At 39.1% G+C, this 5233-nt stretch overlaps 1 pseudogene; it reads right to left on the reverse strand.

Annotated features, from left to right (window-relative positions):
- Positions 1 to 4531: 4531 nt before the first annotated feature.
- On the reverse strand, positions 4532 to 4769 carry LOC115286362 (annotated as a pseudogene).
- Between the last annotated feature and the right edge of the window lie 464 nt (positions 4770 to 5233).

Genomic DNA, 5233 nt, shown 5'->3' on the forward strand with positions numbered 1-5233 from the left:
TCACGATCCTATTTTCTTTGGCTGATCATCGTTCCAGGCATGGATATCTGATACCAACCTAGCTAGGGAGACATAAAGGGAGGTTAGCTAGGGACCTTCTAGGAAAAGTCTTCCTGGCTGATTTTAATACCCACTTCCTAGCCCCCCCCCCCAACACAAGAAAAAACCCTGACCTTTCTTCCATAGATCTGGGTAGGATGCCTAGAACCATTGCAGCCAACTTGTAACCAAGAGAGCAGTAGCTTCTGAGAGAAGAGAGAGAGGAAGAGCAGAGGAACGGACAGAACAGAGAGAGTCCTCAAGGATATTAATTGAGATATGTACCATACCATGCTGCATCTCTAGGATGTTCCTTTACTTAAGCCATTGGAATTTTCTGCTGCTTGTAGCTGAATGTAATCTATAATGAGAATGTGAAGATTACCTCCTGGCATTTTCCTCCCTCACTCTTAATTCTCTACTATTACCTTTTATTCTGCTTTTTGTATTTTCTTCCAGTGAAAATCTTTTACAGAAATATAACTACATCCTATAAAAGTCCCCATTCTCATTCCTAATTTTGTAATTATGGTTACAATTGAATTCTTAGCTGACTAGGTTGGGTGGTGTCGTGGTGAGAGGAGGTAAAGAGAGCGTGTGAATACAAGAATAGTCTATTATTTCCCAATTTTCCTTTCCACAATCATGGCACAGATTTAAAAGGAACTGTGTATAGCATTATTTCAGGGGGATTACAATAAAAACCAAAATCTTTATATAAATTTCTCCAGCCTTTTGTTTTGGGCTCCCGTTTTATGACTCTTTTCAGGCATGGCACTTTCATTAACGAACACAAGAAAGCTTCATTGTTCAATATGGCTCTCTAATGAGAAAGAATAAGACCAAGAATTGAGAATGAAAATTGTACATTTTTATGTGGTGGTTTATAGACTGTTACTTCTAATTGAAATTTGAAGTACCCCTTTACAGTTAAGGTGAAAGCAGAAAATCACACATTCTGCCCCTTTCTGACATAACAGACTCCACCCTGGTGGGAGAACTAGTCTTTGACAAAGGGTAGCACATGCATATCAAAAGAAAGAGAGAGCTGGCATTGTCTTCAAAGGTGAAATTTGAATGAAGTCCAATGTCTGTAAAAGAAGCCATCTGCTGAAGGTAAGGACTTAGAATTGTTGGAAAGGTTTTGAGACTGCTAAAAATGGAAGTGGAGGGGGGAAATCTATTAGTGAGCCCAGATGATGGAGGGTATGTCTGTCTGTGCTCCAGATCCAGTTTGCTGATTTTTTTTTATCCAAGCTAAGAACTTGCAGTGCAATCTGGGAGGATGCTGTAGAAAGGACTTGGAGTGTTTATTTCAATCGGTTTAACTACATTGGATAAAACTTATGATAATAGAGTTTTCCAAAGCACTAGTATATTTGAGTACTCTGAGATCTGCTCTTTCAATAATTACTTCCCATGCATTCCCAGTGGGTCCAATATGGCCCTCAAGGGGATGAAAATCGGTACTTGAGAGAGGAGTGGAAAAGAATCTGATATTCCATGAAGAGTTATACAGTATGCTTGTGATATTAAAGTTTCACAAGAGAGAGAAGAAATTAGGGAAAAAGAAATCTAAAAAAGTGGAGGGAGTTAATAATGAATTTTTAAAATTTAGTCTACAAAGGGGATTTATTTACTCTGTAAAGAAAAAAGAAAAAAAATCAATATATCATGAAGGGTCCATCTAAAGCTGCCAGAATTACTTCAGTGACACAAAATTGGTGATATACAGCTTGCTTTGGCAGAATCTTGAAACTATGCATCAAAAATGTAAATCTTGTTACAATTTTTGAACGTGGATATGAATGGAAATGTTTCCCATTGTTTCAGAACTGTAGTTAAAGGTTTAAGGTAAAAAAAAAAAAAACACTCTTACTACCTTCATAGGCCTATCCTGGACCTTTGCCCACGTGGCCATTCATCTCAACTGTGTCTTTCTTCCCTTCCTAGAACCACATAATTAAATGACTCAGGGGAAATACGGAATTCTGAAACTTTTTATGAATGGTTGGCCTGCAGGGGAGTTCAGAGAATTCCCCCCTGATTGAAACAAAAGAGACAGTTCAGGAGGATGAGGAATTACTGATGCCATCAAGGGAGGCTGGCATCTCATTTCCTGGTTGGACTTCAGCTTGGGGGGCACACTTGCTGATTTACTTTTTTTGACTATTTGAGCAGGTGAGAAAGGAAATGAGAGGAAGAGAGAGAAGAGACAGACAGCAAGTTCCTGGGGGAAAAAGATCCTGAGTCACCGTCATCTGGCCTATGTGTTGCCTGCATTTTCCATCAGTCATTGAGATACTGTGAAAGATGGGCCAAGGGACTCTAATAACAGGAGGCTTAGAGTACTTCCACAGAAGGGGGCGGAAGCTAAGGAAATTCCAAAGGAGATCAAAATAGAATAGCTCTCCAGTAGGTAACTGTGAAGTAGAGAGATCCCAACCAGGGATCCTAATCAGGGCAGTTGGAACACACACTATGGTCGCACAGAAAGGCATTGATAGCCACAATCAAGAACAACCACTTAATAAAAACAGTTGTGTTCCTTTTAATCTTCTCCACTCCCTTATTAACCCTGAGAAGCTAAGAAAGAAAGAAAGAAAGAAAGAAAGAAAGAAAGAAAGAAAGAAAGAAAGAAAGAAAGAAAGAAAGAAAAAAAAGAGAGAAGGAAAGAAAGAACGAACGAACGAACGAACGAAAGAACGAACGAAAGAAAGAAAGAAAGAAAGAAAGAAAGAAAGAAAACAAGCAAAGGAAGGGCAAAGGAAGGAAGGAAGGGCAAACACAACCTCTTCCCTCTGCAAATCCAGAAGCTCAGAGTGGATATGCTCCAAATAGAACTTTCTTTTTTTTTTTTTTTATCTCTATTTTATTTATTGTTGTGCTCCATAGCCTAGATTGCCAAATAGAACTTTCTATTCAAGTTTTAAGCTGCCCAGGACTTGACCAACCTCCTTAAATGCCTGGACTTTACCAGCAAGCTCTGAAGTTGGTCGCAGAGATTAATTAACAAAGGGAGATTGGACTGGACACATCTGAAGGCAGCTGTGGAAGGAAATCTTTAAACCATGCCTTTACCCCAACACCCCTGTTTAGACTGTCTAATCAACAGACTATTTCTATTTTGTTAAAAATCAGTAAGACTGAAGAACAATTTTGACTTTACAGAAACTTGTAAATTAAACAAACAACAACAGCAAAACAGTCGGTTAGGATTTGTTATTTTCCTCTGTATCTTTGTAGTTCGTCTTTCAACATACTCAAATCCTTAGCTTATTATCTAAATCTTTTCCTAAGGAATTTTCCCTTTATATTATCAGCCTGATTCAACTAAGAACCACAAGGTCTTTATCTCTATATAGCCAGGAGGAGTTATTGTCATTGTTAAGTACTGTCTCCTTGACTTTCCTGGCCAAAAGAATTACTTAGGAACTTCAGATGTTGTCATTAATATAGTTTCTGAGTCTGTAATGGACTGAACTGTGTTGGCTCAAAGGTAATATGTTGAAGCTCTAATCCACAATGTGATTGTATTTGGAGGTGGACCTTTAGGGAGGAAATTAAGGTTAAATGAAGTACTGTGGGTGGAGCCCTGACTTGATACAACTGGTGTCCTGATAGGAAAAGGAAGAGACACCGAAGGTCTCTCTTCCTGCACTGCCACTAAGAAGAGGCCATGTGAGATACAGCAAGAAGACAGTCTTCCAGAAGCCATGACAAAAGCCTTCACCAAAAGCAGAATATGCAAGGCACCTTGATGTGGGACTTCAAGCCTCCAGAACTATGAGAAAGTAAATTTCTGTTGTCTAGATGGTGGTATTTTGTTACGGTAGCCTAAGCAAACTGAGGCAGGGGGCCTTCCTCTGGAGTTCCTAAGTTACCAAATATGAGATGACTCTCAAGAATGTGTGTGCACATGCGTGTGTGCATGTATGTGTATGTGTTAAACAACTGAAATATTTTTATGATCTTGTGAATTTGGAAGCCACTAAATTGAAGGCATTATACTTATGAATATTTCTGCTTACACTTATTTCTCTCTTTTATGTGGGGGTACACAGAAGTTTTTACTATATTATTTTCATGTGGTTCAAAATTATGTAAGAAAAGTTTTTTGAAATTGCCTAGATAGTAAAGGAGAATATACAGATATATTTTGGCACATACAGTAGCTTGAGGTTATTTTCTGTAATCATTCACTCTATTGTCTACTATAGAGAAGGTGGTCAGTTTAATAACATAAAACAAAACAGAAAAAAACCAGTCACTGTGAAGCCCCTCTTACTGGTCACAGTACTAATGTCACACTAGCTCTTTGTCTGATCACTCAGCTTTTTTACACATACACAGTCTTGCACCTTTTCATCTACTATTTATTATTAGGTAAGCCATGATTCTGGGTCCCACGGTGAGGATCACCATGCGTCCAGGTCCCCCTTCACCACCCTGGGAGGGGCTTGGAGGACAGACAAGAGGTGGTGAAGCCAGTTCAGATCTTCCCAGGAAACATACCTTCTGCCTGGCAGTCATCCCAGGCTGACACCCAGAACATGGAACACGTGGGTACCATTCACGCATCGCACCCCTTGAGCAACTGTTGACTTCTCACAGTCATGAAAGTCCAGATAGTTCTGCCAGCAGTTCTTTATCTGGTTCCTGCTGGCAAAGTAGCTGTCAAAAAGTGAAGTCTGGTAGTTCCTGAGTTTGGTCTTGACATCTTCCGCCATCATTCTGACTCCTAAAGACACCCCGGAAGGAGCTCACAGGCCAATGTGACCTTCAGCAAGGACTTGCTTATACTTCTCCTTCCTCCACTCTTTATAGGCCTTTCTCCATTTCAACACATATTTATTGGTTATCATTCTAGGTAGAGAGAATATAGAAGTGAATTTTTAAAAATAAGGGTTACCTCCCTTTCAGAAATTCACATTCTAATGGAGATGAAGACAGTATTGACACATATTAGAAATTCACATTCTAATGGAGATGAAGACAGTATTGACACATATTATTTATTAATTAATATGCAGTAGTGATAAATACTATAAAGAAAAGAAAAACAAGGTAAAGTAGCAGAAAGTGAGTTAAAGTGGCAGAGTGGGTCTTTCTTTAAGAAAGTCAAATAAAGCATCTCTGAGAAAATAACAACCAGGCCAAGACTTAGGTGCAGTAAAGAAGTCATGCAGAAATG

This window comes from Suricata suricatta, chromosome 3 (genome assembly GCF_006229205.1).
Source record: "Suricata suricatta isolate VVHF042 chromosome 3, meerkat_22Aug2017_6uvM2_HiC, whole genome shotgun sequence".
In the NCBI taxonomy this organism is placed as follows: Eukaryota; Metazoa; Chordata; class Mammalia; order Carnivora; family Herpestidae; genus Suricata; species Suricata suricatta.